At 38.8% G+C, this 18,759-nt stretch overlaps 1 long non-coding RNA gene across 1 annotated transcript; it reads left to right on the top strand.

Moving 5' to 3' along the window:
• Nucleotides 1–4,107: 4,107 nt before the first annotated feature.
• LOC137143592 (uncharacterized) lies at nt 4,108–18,275 on the top strand. The gene is made up of 3 exons (XR_010917211.1): nt 4,108–4,171; nt 8,756–8,836; nt 18,192–18,275. It is a non-coding gene; the product is annotated as an uncharacterized lncRNA (long non-coding RNA).
• Nucleotides 18,276–18,759: the final 484 nt, after the last annotated feature.

Raw genomic sequence — 18,759 nt, 5'->3', positions numbered from 1 at the left:
TCTGTGTTTATCCTTGAGCCTTTCTTTTTACACATCATGCCCAAAGGACAATCCTGCATGCTTTATGTTGAACTGGCAAATAGCCCAAAGGAATATTGTCCTTGTGAACCTTCATTCTTTATCTGGCTTCCTGCCAACCTAACCACTTGAGACAACATTGAGCTATACCAGTACAGTATTATGCTGGGATCCTAAAGTACTCACCCAGCATCTGCAAAACATCTCTGCCCACTTTGGAAGTAGATAATTTTTTTTTTTTAAACTAAAAAAGAGTAACATTCACTGGAGCTGGGACTGGAATCTGGGATTCTCAAAGAAGTGTTACCCTTTGATCTAAGGAATCATGCTCATTTTTTCTCTGGCCCACTGACTACTTAAGTATTTTATACAAACCAGAATAACCTCAGCAGGAGAGCTTGTGAAAGACCCCCCACCTCTCGCCCAACTGCTCCATAGCCCACTGGTTAGGGCACTTTCTTGAGAGATGGAAGACCTGAATTCAGAGCCCTCTTTCTAATCAGGCAGAATGGGAACTTGAATCCAGGTCTCCTATAGCCCACATGAGTGCTCTTAAAAACTGAGCTGGAGGGTATAAGATTGGGAGAACTACCACTGCCGGTTGTGCTTGGTGCAAATCCAATCTGGTAGGCGTGCTCTTAGGTGGCTTCTGAGAAAACCTCTCAAATCAGGACCTGCAGGTGTGATCGATGGGAGTATGCCTACTTTGAAGATCCTGACAGGATTAGGCATGGACCATGTTGGCAGCATCAGAGCTTCGGCAGCAGGGCACATGCCTTCTGGCAGAAATTTAGGTGCCTAGGGAACTTTATGAGTGGAAATTTAGGCACTTGGAGAATTAACCTGCAGAGTAGCAGGGGTTTTGAGGATCTAAATTTTGGATTTAGGTACCTAAGGTGCCAGTTGGGCACCTAACTCTTATTGTGGATCTAGCCCTTTTATGTCTAAATTGACAGTTATCCTGTCAAGCATACAGTTATCCTGGCATAGTTGAAATGCTAGCAGATTCCTTTGTTTCTGGATGCTAATGGTTCAGGATGCAAAGCCTGAAAGTTGTGTAATGATCTGAGTGTGATCTGTTTGGCATGATACTTTGAAATACGCACCGTGTCTAAATTCACAGCTGAGTCATTCCACATGAATTAGTTATGGTATCAGAGTCGGCCATTATTTAAATATGTAGAGTGCATGTTCGACATTGTATCCTGACTACAAAATAAGAATTGTTCTATTTTGACAGAAAAACTACACTTTAACCTTTCTATACAGAAGCCAACAAGATGGGCAAGAGGTAAGAGCTGAGTGTTTTTTCAAGACAGTGTGCAGCTCAGGGTTTCTGTCACTTACAATATACAGTAACTCAATGTTGCAGATGTAAGAGCAAAATTAATTCTTTATTTTGGAAAAGCTTAGGTGAGTAGTAAATTACACATGTTGATAATGAGCAATGAAAGGTCTCAGTAAAGCAGAACTGATCACTAATGTGGTTCTGACATTTAGACAAGCCAAGCGCAGAATAAAGCACTGACAGGGACTTCTCAGATTTGAGAATTAAGGATGACAGATGCAATCTACAGATAACAGTTTTGTCAGTGCCAAATTGCATAATTTTTTACTAATTAAAATGATTAAATATTTCAAATATCTAACCTGTCTTTACTCTGAAAAGTTCCAGTGTGGTTACTTTAAATGAAAAGTATCTGATAGGATGTCAATTTGTGAAATTATTATTACTTGTTGTCCCGAGCAGCTACTATAGAGATAAATTACTGTATTATTTTTGTTTTAATCAAAAAAAGTACTTCTCTTCACTACCTGCCGTGAATTGTTTTGTTTTAAAACATACAAACTATACTTTTAATAATAGAAGTAGCAGCATGCAATCTCTTAGGATACTGAACTGAGTGAGGACTCTGTTTTGCTTGGCTTTTTTTTTTTTTTTTTAAATTCTTTAGTAATTTTTTTTTTTTTCAAGAAAAATACAAAACAAGCAAACAAACAAAACCAATACCATGAGCAAAACATATGAAGGCCCCATCTTGTGTGCCCCTACTTCTCCTGCACCAGATACGCAGATACCCATACTATGGGTATTAGTGCTGAGGGAAAAGCAGGTTCCACAGAACTGTTTCAGCCTACCCACTTGTGAGGGCAGCGTGGGTGAGAAGGGCAGATGCCAGGTATATCCCCCTCCTCTAGAGCAGGGGGAAATGGAAGGCAGATTGTGATTCTTGTTGTTCACAAGAAGCTTTAATTTGATATTTGTAGTTTATGGACTTTTGGAGAGAGGCAGATCTTTGTGTTCCAAGCTATTGAAAGACAGTTGCATACAGGGTCTGATCCAAGGCCTCTTGAAGTCAATAGGAGCCTGTCATTGACTTCAGTAGACCTTGACAAAACCCCATGTTATACCAGTAACTTTTTTTTTTATTTTTAATGTTAAGAAAAAATTATATAGGATAGAATACCTAGCTCTACCTATGGTTAGCTAAACTTGTTTTTTACAGGCCTTCAACTATCCATTAAATCTATTTAAGATTTTGTGCTGGAAAATTCACAGAGGTAATGAATGACTTGTACTTCTGCCATATTCCTTCCCATATTTCTTCTGACTATTTGCATTACAGTAGCACATAGAAGCCAATGCCCCATCCTGCTGGGAACTGCACAAACATATAGCCAGATGGGCCTTGCCCAGAAGAGCTCATAGTCTAAGGGTGTCTACACCGGAGCTGGAGACATAATGTATATCTTGCGTAGACGTGGTCAAAATCTAAATGCAGTGTTTCTAAATGAACAAAACACAAAGTGTTGATCAGCCCAAACTGTGAGTGAGTGGGTGTTTTGTTTTTTGTTTTTGTGTTTGTTGTTTTTTTGGGGGAAGGGGCTTGGGGGGATTTATGATTATTTATGATTTATGATTATTTATGATTATTGTCTTCAATTCACAAACATTTTAAGATTTCCACTTTTCATCCTGATGTGGGATGGGAAAGCTTTTTGAAACCTCAGTTTGTTTTTGTAGAATGGGAAAAACATTTACCACCTAGCTCTAGCTGCAACCAATAGCACGTGTACAAACTGCTGCACCCTTGCCCAGTCCCACTGGAGTCCGTGGGACTCCAAGCAGGCACAGAATTTTATTCACACATCATCAACAACAGGGGTGAATTTCAGCCAATCAGAATAACTCAGCAGTTAGGGCCAGATCTGGAGCTGGTATAGCAGTTTATCTAAAACCAACCAGTATAAATAAGCATTGCTTCTCTGAAGTGAACAGAGGAACTCTAATTTACACCAATTGAGAATTTAGTTCACTATATTTTCATTGTGACCTTATGTAAGATTAACCCATAACTTGTTCTTATTTATTCATTTAATTTTAAAAGTGAAAAAGACACCTATACAAGATTCTAGACACCCTAACACTCAATTTATAACAACATAACCCCAGCAACATTAAACAATCAGATAGAAACTCAGTCAATCGGTAGCCTAAAAAAAAGTTCCTTTCCAGGATCACATATTCAACTCTTTTGCATGGTTGTCTTTTGCAGAATCCCCAGAAGGTCACCAAATGCAGTCTGTTTGGATAAGGTATAAAAGTAAACAGGAAAAGGATTGCTTTTTAGGCAAATATCTGAAACTCTGATTGCATCCTATTGTATCAGTATGGCTGTTACAGATTCTGTACATATGATATGATATATGTATTAATCCTCCATTGTGGGGATAGGGACGAAAAATGGCTACATTTTGTTGTCTAATCTGCTCTGCAGATCTCTTTGAATATTCTGCACTCATTTTGTGATTGGAGAGGTGAAGTTTTGTCACAAGAGAAAAGCCAGTTGGGGGGGGGGGGAGGGAAATAAATCAACCACACCAAAAAACAAAATCATTAGTTTAATTTCTTTGCATGTTGCATATGATAAAGGATGAATATTACCATAAAAGTCATACAAAGCAGCAAGAACAAGTTGCCACCTTTCTTGATGGAAAGGGATGTATTTGTTAACTTTTACCTTTTAACAGTGGGAGACGTTAATTCATCATCATTTTAAATCTTTTTCAAAGTTGTCCATTTTAATTTAGTTCCAGAGATGAGCCAACCAAACTACAAAATCTTATGGAAGTTTTGATGCAGACATGGGAGGTAAGTGTTTTTATATTTACCCTTATTGTCTCTATATTTTCCTCCAAAGCTTTGGTGTGAAATTTCAGTTCTATTGAAGCCAATGGCAAAATTCCCACTAACTTCAGTGAGTCCAGGCTTTCAGCCTTCATTGTTTCACCTTTAGTTTAGTGAGGTGCAGGTAGGATTGTCTGTTATCATTTTCAAAATATTTTTGGATTCCTACTAATTGTTTCTCTAATCCTGATGAACTGGGGTCTTAAATATGTAAACAAAATAATTTTCCTTCCCTTAAACAGAATCTAAAGATGCTCTCATGACATTTTGGGTAAGCTGTGTTTATCTGCAATAAAACTCTTTCCTTTTCATTGTATCTCCAATTGATATTTTGGAGCATTGGCCAATGTAAAAAGGATGTTCTTTATATTAATTTTCAAAGGTCACACAAGATAAATTAAACTGCATGTGTATGCTCTAAAACAGCTGGGAGGACAAGAACACATTCCCGGATATTGTTTCTTAAGAAGGTATTTCTCTCCACTAGTCAAAAATGTGTCATGCTATATTTATGTAAAATCTTATTCCCCAATTTGAGCTGTAATAATCTGGGATTGTTCATTAAGGAAGATGCAAACTCAGTTTGTTACTTTACTTTATTATTTTATTAGTTCACATCTCCAGTTCAGGTATAGATTGCATAAACAAAATGCCTGGGGGTCCCTGGGTCACAGAGATAACTTCATTGTGACCAGTGGAGACTTCTGTGGTTTACACCTATGCATAGTAGGGATGAGGCCCTTTCAGATCAATGGTTATGTTCCACATGAACTCTGCACAGGTGCAAAGTCTAATGAAGTGAAGAGCTGCGCCTTACACGTCAGCATAACCTAGGGAAGAATTTACTTATGCTGTTGCCTTCCCATATGATGACCTCACTCATATCAGTGCAAATCCATCCATTCAGTGGTAGATAATTCAGTTTGCTCATGACTCTAATGGTAGAAGCAGATGGTTTTGCACATGCATCAATTTCTATAAATGACCCTTTATCCTGGCTGCTGGTAGAAAGGAACCAGGTGAATATACATTCATTATCTGAAATGGACTTAGCTGCTATTGTAAATAATAGCAATTACCAAATTAGGCGTGTGGGAGAGGGGGGAGGGTTTGCAGTCCTTGGTGCCTGATTCCCATGTAACAGCAAGTGAGTGGTTTTGTAGTATATATGCAAATACACTAGCCCCACTTTCAAAGTTCAAAGGAATACCAATCACCTTTGGTTGAAGTTATTTATTTTTATGACATTCCCTAGCTAGAATCATTTCTAAAGGGAGCTTCATAGACTTGTTAAACACCTTCATTGGTACGCTATATAAAATATGTAATAGGGCTAGCGCTGTTGGGATGACATTTTTAATGAAAAATATACTGAGATATGTATATATAAACCCAACTCACCATGCACACCATGTGCTTTATGTTACCACAGCTATGTTTCTCAGGAGTGATTTACCCCAAGGCAGTGGCAGAGCCAGGGGTCGATGGGTGCCACTCTCAGTTATACCCATTGGCTAGCATGTTATCATCCTGCTGTAGCCTCTGCCCCTGTACTGCAACCCAAATCCCAGCCTGGTGCAGGGGGAAATCCTGGATCAGGAAGAGCTGGAGACTGTGTTCATCCCATACTCATCTGGCAGTGGCGGCTTCTGTCCCATGGGCCTAGGCCCAGCTCTCCACTATGGATGTAGCAACTTGGTGCACGGGGTTGGAAAGCCACTCAGGTTTGGGCTGGCTGCCCCTCCATAATGACAGAAGGGCGGCTGAGCTATATTTCAGTGACGGGTGGTATGACATAGTGCACAGGGTCACAGTGCTATCTGACCCTGGTGTCATGTCACAATGCCTGGTGTGGGGAGATGGGCACACCCCCAAAGGAGTCACCACTGCTGGGTGAGTGTGGAGCTGGTTTGCTCCCCACCCCTGTGCAAATGTGTCATACAGCGCCTTTTGTCCATTCCTAATATGTTTGAAAAGGCACCATGCATACACAAATTCCCCTGGGAGATGTGAGGAATTGCCCCCTTGCTCCTCATTAGCTCCACCACTAACCAAATGGGGCTGGAGACTGTTCAATTTCCTCTTCTTTCTGTACGTTGACACTATATGTTATGAATCCCCCCCCTCCCCAATTACTAGATGATTATTGGTAATAGCTGAGCCACTGAAAACAAGTAGGACATAATTGCTTATGCAGTGTCACCATTGTCAAGTGATCGTTTGATTTGGGGTTAGTGTACAGGATGGCAAAGTTGTTTCATGTAGTTGTAGTCTGTCCCTTCTCTCCCTCTCCCCTCCCTGCCACAATGGGGTTGCAAAGCTGATGCTACTGTGTTAGAATGTAATTTCAGCGACTACTAAATGGATTCAGTGACTACCGTAAAAGCACTGATATTTCAACTGCAGATGTTAAAAAATAACTTTACTTCAAAACAAGCACAAAGAAGCTTGTATGTAAAAGCAAATGGGGAACACAATTTGTGTCACTAAGCTCCTTATAACTGGACTTTGGATTCACCTGGATAGCCCCAGCTCAGTTCTATCTCACTACACTACCACTTAAATCAATCTAATTTACGTCGCACAGTGGTGTGAAAAAGACAACCTCCTGAGTGATGCAAGTTACTGTGACCTAAGTGCCGTCCACACCATGGTGCTATGTCATCAGGAGATGCTCTTCTGCCTCTCACGGAGGTGAAATAATTATGCCAATGGGAAAGCGCTCTCCTGTCAGCCTACAGTGTCTTCACCAGTTGCGCTACAGCGGCGCAGCTGCACTGGTGCAGCTGGGCCACTGTAGCGCTTGTAATGTAGACCTGCCTGTGGCACAGACGTAGATGCAGACAGGGAGTAGTTGGGGGGTGTGGTTCATATACAGCTGGGTTCCCTGACCTAGCTGACCCAGCTGCTGGGTAGATCTGGTGAAGGGAGGGAGCCCTAGAAATCTGATGGGGCGAGACCAGGAAAGGATTGCTTTTGCTTGACTCCGAGCAGAGGAGAAATTTTATTTTAATAGGTGTAGTTATCTAGAGGGAGATTTATTTGAGCTATTACTACATCCTGGAAAAGAGAAAAGATGTTTGTGGTGGGTTTCTTATCAAACCTCATTTAAGCAAACAACTTCTCAGTCTTATGTGTTTTTGCCTGGGAGTTGGCTGTTCACCACTGGGGGTAAAGAGATGAGAGATCCTCTTATACACTGCTTTGATTTTCAACTCACTCTTTGATCTAAATTACTCCCTTTGATTTTGTAGAGGTGTTCTTGAAAATCTTCCCGTAAAACTGCACTCATAAAGTAAATATGCTAGTTTGTAGGACAAATCCATTATTGCATCACTGTATTCCTACATTGATCAGGTATTGTAGCAGAGATCACTGAAGGGTGGGTGGGGAATTAAATAAATAAATAATGATCCATTGTTCTAGTGGGATTATGCTATTTGTAACTTTATAGTATTTGAGTGACTGCCAGGTATTCATGAAACTGAACTCATTTGTTCAAATCTATTATTTCCCATTCATTATCTGTGAGATATTTTCATTTATCCAAACATAGAGTATGCGCAATATGAGGTAACCAGTCAAGTAGTCTGGTAAGAATAGAAGTAATTGGTTTTGTTTGCAGCAAGGGATATTTAAATTAAATATTAGGAAAAAAACTTTCTAACTAGAAGATATTTAAGCACTGAAACAGATTACCTAACGATGTTATCACTGAGGTTTTTTAACAATTGGCTAGAGAAACATCTGTGAAGTATGATCTAGGTATACTTAACGCTGCCTTAGAGCAGGGGATGGACTAGATAACCTCCAGAGGTCCCTTCCAGACCGACATTTCTATGAGAACAACTCATGGTCTCAAAGTATTTGTCCAAAATATTTAGTGAATACTTTCAAGTACTGAATATATTCACAGCTAACAGGACTAGTTTATGAATGATTTGCAAACGAACACAAAATCACTAAGATTTTTGTGTCTTGATTAATACTATTCGACCAGCTCTAAAACATATCTATTTCTTCTGGTACTTCATTCTCCTATTTCAAGTATATTTTCATTCCACTAGTTCAACAGCAAAGCCTCTGCTTTTTTCCCATTACTAACACATAGTATATGCAGCTGCATTGCAAAAGCACCCACATAACCCAGAGAGGTCATTTTTGTTAGCAGAATCTGCTCATGGGGCAGACGAGGGCGTGATCTATTGGCTTCTAGGACTGTGATTCAGTGACAGTCCATATGCTGGCTCATAGCCTCTAGCAGAAGTAATGCTATAATTATCACAGACAGACTGAGCAAGCCAGAGAAAAAAACTAAAAAGGAAGAACAATAGCTTTATTACAGTGAAAAGCAAGTGAGTGGATCATAACTCCCTGGGAGTAATTGGTAACTCAAGATCCAGTTACTAGTAAAAAAAAATACACGTGTTAAAAGTGCTGTGTTTTTGAAGGCACACTATAACAGATACCCAATCAACTTCTTAAGTGAAGCTCACAATATTTAATTATGTTGTGAAGAATCTAAGTGTCTCATTCTTTTGTGTTCAGTAACACAGCAGGAAAGGGGAATGTAAGCAGCAGAGTCCTCCAAAGGAGCAGCTTTTGTGTGCGAATCATGGGAGCCAGAGGGTGAGTCAGGTGCACATTCTCATTAGCATATTATACAGAATTATGTATGTATAAAAGACAAGTAACCTCCTCAGGCAATGGTCAAGACAAGACTGTGCTGATGGAAACAGAAAAGCACATTCCTCTTACATGGAAAGACTAAGCAAATAGTTTGTTCTTTTTCTGCTCCCCTTAATATCAAAAGTTATCAAAACTACAAGCAGATTTGCTAAATATGGAACAAGTAAATGTACATATAACCCCAAATGTACCCCCACAAAAAGCTTTCTGAAATATTTGTTTAATAGAAAAGACAAACAATTGCTAGTGATAACACCCTGGCAAGAAGATTACATGAAAATTAGTGCAAACCTACACTGATTTTTTTTCCTCCCTCCCATCCCCCCTGATTTTTGGAAAGTGAAACCTAAGGTCTGCCATTTCAAAAGAACCAGTGATTTTGGAAGTCCCACTTGAGGTCCTGATTTTTACCAAGGGCTGACTTCTGATAATTGAGCACACTAAAGGCATCTCTTGTTGGATACCCAGTAACTGAGGCATCCAATTCACCTGTCTGTTTTTTAAAATCAGCACTCGTAGGTTTTGCCCAAATATGCATAAGTTTTCTACAAAATTATTTTAAATATTTATACTTATCAAAGTATTTCATAAGCCAAGGTAAATATCCGTTGCCAGTGTTACAAAATGGAATCTATAACAGGATAATATAGTAACAAGTAAACTGGATTTTTCTAGAATTCCTGTACTAAGTAAAGGAAAAAACCCTAAGGTTTAAGAACTATTTTATTTTGATAACTGCAGAATAATAGTCTTGCTTACTTTCAATCGGCTAACTATAAACATCATGTTCTATAATTAATTAACAAGTAGCGGGGAAAGGTAAAATCAGAGCATTATGTTCTCTTGTATACATGATGGGAGACACTGTATAGCACATTAACCACTCAGACAATCAGACCCTCACTCTCAGACTTCCTTGAATAGTGGGACTGAAAAAAACTGTAGCTGCTTCAAGTGGCAATGCAGCTTTAAAAAGATGAAAGCAAAACTCAAATACTCAAACACAGTCCAAGTGGTTTGTGTTCAGAGAATAAACCTACAAATGATTATTATCTTTTGCTCTTGATGTAGCAGCTGCCCGATACTGGCAGTCCCTGGTGGTGTTATACTTCACTTACAAAATTCAAGTGCTTTAGTAAGAATTTCAGCTGTTGAAGTGTTAGGTTTGCCACTAAATGATTCATTCACTTGTAACAACTTACGACGCTGCGATCCATTTAAAAAGGTTTAAAAACACATACCCAGGTTCTGCATCTTTTGCTGGTTAGCTGTTAGGTCTTAGGCGCAAATGACATAATGAAATAAACACTCACAAATGTTGGCGTTCCTGTCCTTCAGAAGGGCAAATACAAAATAAGTTTAAGATCCAAGCAGACACATATGCTGAGCTACAAATTAGTCTAAAACCATTTCAGAAGGTAGCACAAGACGCATCTGAAATATATTAGCTTGTGAGTCTAGCCTTGTCAGATTAATGCAGTTGAAAATGAATACTAATAAATTGGAAATTATATGATTTACCAGGAGTAGCAGGAATGTTGACATTGCCTCTATCATTTGTCCCACTAGAAATGTTCCTAGACTATTAGACAAGGCAGCGTATGATGAAGCCTTTAGCAAAATGCAGCAAGACAAGAGTACATGACCCAGTGCACTGAATTGATGAGATGAGAAAAAGACATGCTTACATTCTTTTGGAAGTGTTTTCCAGAGTCATCAGAAAGCCCTGATTCTCACATTGCTGATGCCATCCTTAGCCCAGTTACCTTGGTTAATGTATTGCTAGCATGAAAAGGGGCAATATGAAGTCTGTAAAAAGTCTGCTACTGCTTTTGGTGCTGACTCCTTTTTCTCACTCGTATCTTGTGCCTCAGCATTTTCAGGTTCCCATTTGGTCAGGACTAAAACCAGAACAGCTAAATTTCATGTTACTTGTGTTTGTGTCTTTTGCTCTTTAACAACATATGTAGTATGAAGGACCCACAATGGGGCTCAAATAACCATGTTTAATAAACAAGGCCTAACTACATAGATAGATGTGCCGGCAGGGTTCTGGTGAGATCTGAAATGCAGAACACAGTGAGTGCCACTAGAGGGCTCTCCAGCTATTTAAGGGGATTCCAATTCCTATGCACTATAAGTACAATAGGTATTCTCAAGACATTCCTGACTAGAAGAAGGAAATACCAGCAAACACCAAACTATTCATGAAACTTGCAGCCAAATGTCACAGACTCAAGAGATTTAGATGATCATCTGAAGTTCTGGGTTTCTTACCAAGACTACATTCAAAAACAAACTTTCTGTACAAATGCATCAAGGACCGGATCCATTCCCAGGTGTACAACAGAGCTCCAGCAGGAAGTTCATTAGGAAGGGAGATTGACAGAGTAGCTGCAAGTGCTCATCTGGATTGAGAGGGGCAATGAAGCCCGAAAGTGGGACACTTTGTCTTGGGAAGGGCATGATACCTATAGATCTCCTGAGAGAATTTAAATCTGTCATGCTCTGTTGGAATGCCCAAGGGCAGACAGCAGCAGCAATACTCAGTGCATAGCATTCCTTACTGAGGTAGAGAGGTGCAAATTCTGGCTCCAGCAGGTATGAATCCAGTCTCGTGTGTTTTGAACAATTGATATACTGAATATAAAATAAAATAGAATATACCGAATAAGAAAAACTAGTAAATGTCAATTCAGTCTTAGCTATAGTAGCACTATTGTCAGTCTGTAATAACTTATCTTAATATGAACCTTTAACACCATTAATATAAATATTCAATTTTAGTTCAATCTGCACAATAATCTAACCTGCTCTGTGAAATTGCAGGTTCTGTCATCTTTGGAAGACATTGTGCTGAGCTGGAATTCCCTTAGTGAGGATTTCCCTTGACTACTGAACTACATGCATTAGCCCTGGCATATGGCCATATCTCCCTTATCAGCCACAATTAACCAAACTACTCCAAACTGGCACATACATGCTGAAGCTTCATTTATCAAAAGGAATAATTTTGAGGATTCCATCAGCAATCATTACACCATAATTGCATTAGGAAATGGGTCTGACTGAGCTCACATCAATGAGTTGGGTCAAATTTTCACACCCCAAACACAGAAAATCGTATTCAACAGCTGATTGCCATAGCAAATCCTCATAAGAACAACCCCAGCAAACTTACCCTTCTCATCACACCACATCCCCTTAATCACAAAATTGAAGTACTAAGCCATATCCTTTGTTACTAATGACAATGTAGGCTGAGATGCCCAAAGGAGCCTAAGAGTTATGTTTCCAATTCCCACCAATCTCTGGAAATCCCAGTCAGAATGTTATGAAGTGGATGTATGTTGGTCAGGAACACTATAGCTGCTGCCTTCTCTTCACCTAATTCATCAATTCAAGGTTTAATAAGTTAGCATGAGTTCTCTGGGGGAGAATTAGAGCTCTGTTAGCAGTTGGCATCTTATCTTCTCAGATGGTAGGAAAGAGCAACCAGCCACACAGAGAGAGAATGCTGATAGGTTGAAAGAATTCAGATAAAGTTATGGTCTGATTTGTTTTCACGGCTGGACTCGTCATTGCTGGAAGCTCTGTCCTTAGCACTGAATTTACCGAAGTGTCTTTCTTTTTCTGATTGGACATTGTACATTTTTTCACCCTGGTCTTGGCTTTGCTGAAAAGTCAGGGGATCAGTTTTAAGCATTTCAGCCAGATGATAGGAAAAAATCCACAGCAATAAAAGATGTGACAGTGAAAGTAACTATGGTACAAACCCTGTCAGATTACATTAGGGTGGTTTTGAGTACCTGGAATTCCACAGAAAAACTAGATATGATCACTTTGTAAACCAACCAGCTCACTCATATAAAAACATTCAGTAAAAAGCCTTATGATGGCAAGATCTATCTCAGCAAGCAGCGTTGGAGACATCATGGAATGGCCATAAAGAGTCATGATTTCCATCCTGGATTTCAAGTAGGCAGATATTTGGTAGTTGGTTGTGCTATGTCCCTTGCTGCACAATTCTGACAGTGCTAAGTTGTTGTTTCTTAAACTAGAGGCTCTATCTGCTATGCTAAACTGAGCATGTCCCTTCAAACAGAGGGCTGGTCCCAAATATCTCTTTAGCTTACCTGTCCCAGTTAAAAAAACAAAACAAAAAACTAACCAGTGCACTGAATCAAAACATACAAAGAAGGAATTGTAAAGCCATCTTGGAGCAGGGTAAGTGAAAGTTTCTCAGACATAATATATAGAAACTATAGTTTCTATAATATATATTCTATATATATTCTATATATATATGCCAGCAGGACGCGGGAAGTGATTATTCCCCTCTATTCGGCATTGGTGAGGCTGCATTTAGAGTATTGTGTCCAGTTTTGGGCCCCCCACTACGAAAAGGATGTAGACAAGTTGGAGAGAGTACAGCAGAGGGCAACAAAAATGATTAGGGGGCTGGAGCACAGGACTTGTGAGGAGAGGCTAAGGGAACTGGGCTTGTTTAGTCTGCAAAAGAGAAGAATGAGGGGGGATTTGATAGCAGCCTTTAACTACCTGAAAGGGAGTTCCAGGGAGGATGAGGCTAGGTTGTTCTCAGTGGTGGCAGATGACAGAACAGGAAGCAATGGTCTCAAGTTGCCGTGGGGGAGGTCTAGGTTGGACATTAGGAAAAAGTTTTTCACTAGGAGGGTGGTGAAGCACTGGAATGGGTTACCTAGGGAGGTGGTGGAATCTCCATCTTTAGAGGTTTTTAAGCTGAGGCTTGACAAAGCCTGGCTGGGATGATATAGCTGAGGTTAGTCCTGCTTTGAGCAGGGGGTTGAACTAGATGACCGCCTGAGGTCCCTTCCAACTCTAATATTCTATGATTCTATATAGAAACCCATAGTTGTCTAAACATTTCTGTTGAATTTTCTATTATTGTAGTAGGTTTCTCAATATAACATTTACATTTTTCCAAAGCATTTAGAGTTTTATCCCCCTTCAAATTATGTTTGCAATAAAAACATTTTTGTTCAGTAAAATACAGTTTGTAAAATAATCAAAAGAATGAAGCCATGATGATTTTTCTTTTTTCCTCCCTCCTGCAGTAGTAGAATCACTGTCGCACAGCTAACTATTAAAAGAATCGGATGCCAAACTTTGAAAGCTATTCTTAAGGGACTGCCTGTAATTCTTGGCTTCATAGACAACTGTTCATACTGGCAGTGTTATCTCTGGATCAATAGCATGGCTGTAGCAGGATATTGGCTGGGATACCTAGTCCTTAGAGTTAGACACAGTTTTAATTTTAGCCTAATTAATTTGTCTACCATAAACATGTAGATAAATAATTTCCTTTATGAATTTAATGAGCGATCTCTAGATTAATTTCTTACCGGAACAAGAAAGCTTCAATATCTCATTAAATATATCCACACACCAACTTACAGATCAGGTATTGTACACCTTATATGGATCGATTCTGCTTCACTTTTGCTTTGTAAAGTCCATCTCTCTTTTGTCCAATTTGTATAGAGGAATATTCATCAGCAGTTTTCTATTTCCTTAATTTCTGAAATTATTCTGTGAATACCTTCAGTAATTTTTAAAAATGAATGCTATTAAACAGGTCTCTCTCTGAATATTAATCTTTTGTTATTCCAGAGGGATTAATTAGCTGTATTTTATCATAAGATATATACTATTGCTACTCTTGATTGGATGAGTGTGCACCTATTTTTGACATCAATACTGATATGAATGTATTTAAAATGTTTTCTGCTAAAATTCATGCATACAGCTTTTGAAATGTGCTTCCTTCAAACAATCATGTTAATAAGACTTACACATGCAATTATTCTTAGAAAGAGAACTCAAGAGGGACATGGATTGGCCAAAGCAAATTCATTTTAAAATTCAAGAAAATTGCCACTTTTAAAATTTACTTATTTTCAGTATTCATTCACCCAGATCTTGCAACTCAAGTGAACTTTTGTTACACAAGATTCATTAGGAATGAATCTGAGGTGAGTGCCTTCTTGGGCAAAGTTTTCTGATATTATAAAAAGCTTGGGTGTCGGGTAAAATCTCTGATTACTTTTAGATTTGGATCATGTTCTGTGAAAATAAGCAAGAGTAAAATAAATTATCATTGTCAACAACAAGGACAAGGAATATATTGTGAGAAAATTATGTCCATTTTAAAGAGCTTATATGGCCCCCTTTACCAATGTATCTGAGTGCCTTCTATTTATCCTCACAACACCTATGTGGGATAAGGAAGTGATTTTAACTCAATTATATAAATGGGGAGTGAGGCTCAAAGATGCTAGGTGACTTGCCTGAGGTCACACAAAAAGTCTGTGGCAGAGCAAGGAACTAAACCTGTTTGTTCTCAGTTCCAAATTAACATTCTAACAGCTGGTTCATCCTCACCATCTTACTATCAGTTTAATTTAATTTAATTTTATTTTGCCAGCCCTCTCTTCATATGCACATCTGTTCAAAATGTCTGGAAGCCCTAGACAGCTAGTTTGCTGTCACCATTGTTTATCATTATTGTGTCATTGTTACTATTTAGATCCACTTGTTGCCTCTAGTCTTATGATGAGATTGTACACTTTTTGATACAAGAACTCTCTTATGTGTGTGTACAGTGTCTAACATCAGGGCCATGAGCCACTTTAGTGCAAGCAGAAATATGACATAATAATAGTTAATAATAATAATTAATAATAATCAGCAGGACTCGGAAATAATTATTTCCTAAAAGGGAGCTATAAAAAAGGCCCTTGAAAATATGGACGATAATTAAGAAGTTGATTGTTTCAGGGACAATATAAATTTCACATTGACAAGAATTCATTAGGCAACCCAGTGTACTTATACATATGTAAACCCAACCATTTCTAACAACAGTTCTTTCTTTTATATCTCCTGATTAAAAGGAAACATTCAGTGAATACAGGCTTTAAAGCGATAATTAAATAAAGTTCAGGAAATAATAAATGCATTTAATGATCAAGGCCTTTTTAGGCTTGCCATTTAAGCTACTTTTGTTGTTGGACAGATTCCTTTTTTCTCCAAAGAGCTGCTTAATATTATTAAATCAATAAGTTTGTAATGCAAATGTGATTACATGGCAGATTATAATGATCTGCAATTTAAAACAAGCATTATTTTACTGGAAAAAATCTCACTGGTGTATTCTTTGTGGGTCTGATTCTGATCTCATGCTGAGGTAAATCAGGAATAATATATCTGAAGTTTACACGGGTGCACTTTAGATCAGAATCAGGCTTCGTTGTCTGTTGGTGCTATTCTAAACAAAAATAATTAATTGGAATTTTTGGCAATTTGATTATTTTAATAAACATTTTCTCTGTGTCCTTTTTAATGATTTTAGTAAATGTCCTGCCCAGATAAAGAAGTTGATGGTCCTAACCCAGCCAGTTACTAATTGTCAGGAAATACCCTACATAGAGCTCTTTACTGCTATTACAACTTGTGAAAATATTAAAATATAAAGGGGAAAAATGGCTTTACATGTGTCTAAAATGAACAGTTTGAACTGCATTGCCATAGATATTGTATTGCTAATTTGTTAATATTTTACATTAAAGACCAGTGCAGTAGCTGATAAGAAAACAGGCCTTCTTGGTCTTACATTAACTTTATAATATTTTATATGAATACCTTCTGAGTTCTATGCTCACAGTGCTAGGGCGGAACTTCTGGGAAAGAATTCAGTGCTTCCTATGACACCTGCTGGCCGTTCAATTGTCTCCTGGACTGAAAAGCCTTGACTACTGAGTGACAACTGTCCAAAACTACACCCATGTTTCAAAAGAGGGACACTTACTCAACAAGCCAGAAACTCTTACCTCTTATGCTCGAGTTGCTGCATTAACTTTGCTGACATAAAGATCCTTCCATTCCCAGCAAAACTATTCCTGAGCCTTGGAACCCAGATGGAGGAAGCTAGAAAACAGCTGAGTAGAGTGACCTATTCCATATATAATGTGAGCAAACAATGTTGGGAGCACACTGTGGTCCCTCTCACCTACAATGTTCCATTCTGTTCTATGGCCATATATCTCTATCTAAAATTGCCACTGGTGGCTGCCCCAAACTCCCCTTTTCCCAGAGGGGGTTCTAATCAGACAACGCACTCTGCATCACCTATTGTGATCACCAACTCTAATGGGATTTCAGAATGCCAAAGTTTGGAACCAGCTGAGTACCTCACAACTCATGGACCCTGTGACAGAACTCTGAATCTGCTTTAGGATTAAGTTCAAGACACAGAAGTAAACTTTCCCACAGGATTCTTGGATCTATTTTTTTCTGCTGCACTAACAGAGGGTGCACATGAAACTATTTCAACATAAGTGTCCTAGAAAAGAGACACATCATTTATTCTAGACACACAAAAAGCAATAGTTCCAGACAATTAACCACAAGGGAAAGATGACATTAGTTTTAGAGAGGTGTCTTTCCAGAGCTGATTTCTGTGTTGTGTAGATCTCCACATTCATTCACTGGATGGAAGTGCCATCTACCTGAACAAGAGGTCTCTTATTTGCAGATATGGCACTTCTGATTTCAACTGGATTTTATTTACCCTGCTTTCCCTCTAATAAATTTCAAATTTTAAACTTCAGTTTTCTTTTTACTTGAAATATTGTCTTGTGGGAAAGGTAGGCTGGTGCTGAGCAATGACTACTGCTTACTGTACAACACTTGCTTGGTTCACTTGGTTCGTCTTCCCCCTTCTTCTGCTTCTCGGTCCCCTTTTTACATAAGATTGCAAGATACCTGGGGTAGGGATCCTTAATGTCTGCCTAGCACAAAAGGATTCGGATCCCTGATTAGGGTTTCTAGAGGCTTCTGTAATTTTAAATAATACATTTGGGTCTTGCTGTAAATGTCTAGTTGGGGAAGATTGTCCGTAATATAAAGTGATTTCTGTAGACTCCTTTACTGTCTCACAACCTTCCCCCAACACCAATTATGAAATCCTGCAGTTTTTTCAGTAGAGCAGGGGGGTCTTTGGGGTGTCATCTTCCCCTGCTTTTCATTTTACAATCTAATGAAGCTGCTGGGACAAAATCCCATTTTTTGGGGGAAGCTAGTTTTCTGTAGCTCCTTGGTCTGCATTTATTTGTATTGTCAGAGCACCCAGACACTGTGAATGATAGTCCCCATATCTCAGGGGGTGTTGTGTGTAATTTCCATTATGGACACCTATGTGGCACTTTAAGCTGATTGCATCTTCTGGCTTAATAAGGAGTTTCCTTCTTAACAGACTGGAAGGTGAGCAGGGCAGAAATGCTCAAGAAGACAAAGCATCCAGAGATGGCACATGAAAAGGAAGTGGCTGCATATGAGGAAGTATGAATCTTTCTTTATAGCTGAAATGAACCTCTGAGAGGTCACATTCTTGATTAGACCCAGCTCTACCCACTGATGGGATGTTTTGTGGTTGGCTGGACTGACAATGAAACCTGTGTGTGAATAAACCTGTTTTTGTCTTTTTTTGCATGGAGTTAGTCTGAATGTTAGAACATCAGACCACTAATATGCGTGATGATATTTCTTTGGACAAGAGCATGAATAACAATGTAAATAACTACATCTTCCCATGATAGTTGGCACAACCTATTCCCACAGTGACAGATGGCAAAGATGTACCCAAGGGCTAGACAAGGATTTCATAGCGTTTTTGTGGTTTAAATTTTTTGGATCAATCTCCTCTAATAATCCCCCCTTTTATGGACATCATGCCACTTAGCAATTCAAACATTTCATTAACATCTGTATTATTCCAATCTAATCTTTCTAATTCAACAGACTCCCCTGAATCTTTTACTTCT

The sequence above is a fragment of the Emydura macquarii genome, unplaced genomic scaffold (genome assembly GCF_026122565.2).
Source record: "Emydura macquarii macquarii isolate MOO-44397 ecotype Brisbane River unplaced genomic scaffold, CSIRO-AGI_Emac_v2 contig_3343, whole genome shotgun sequence".
NCBI lineage: Eukaryota > Metazoa > Chordata > Testudines > Chelidae > Emydura > Emydura macquarii.
Note: the sequence above shows the minus strand (reverse complement) of the source record. Positions and strands in the feature narration are given on the sequence as shown.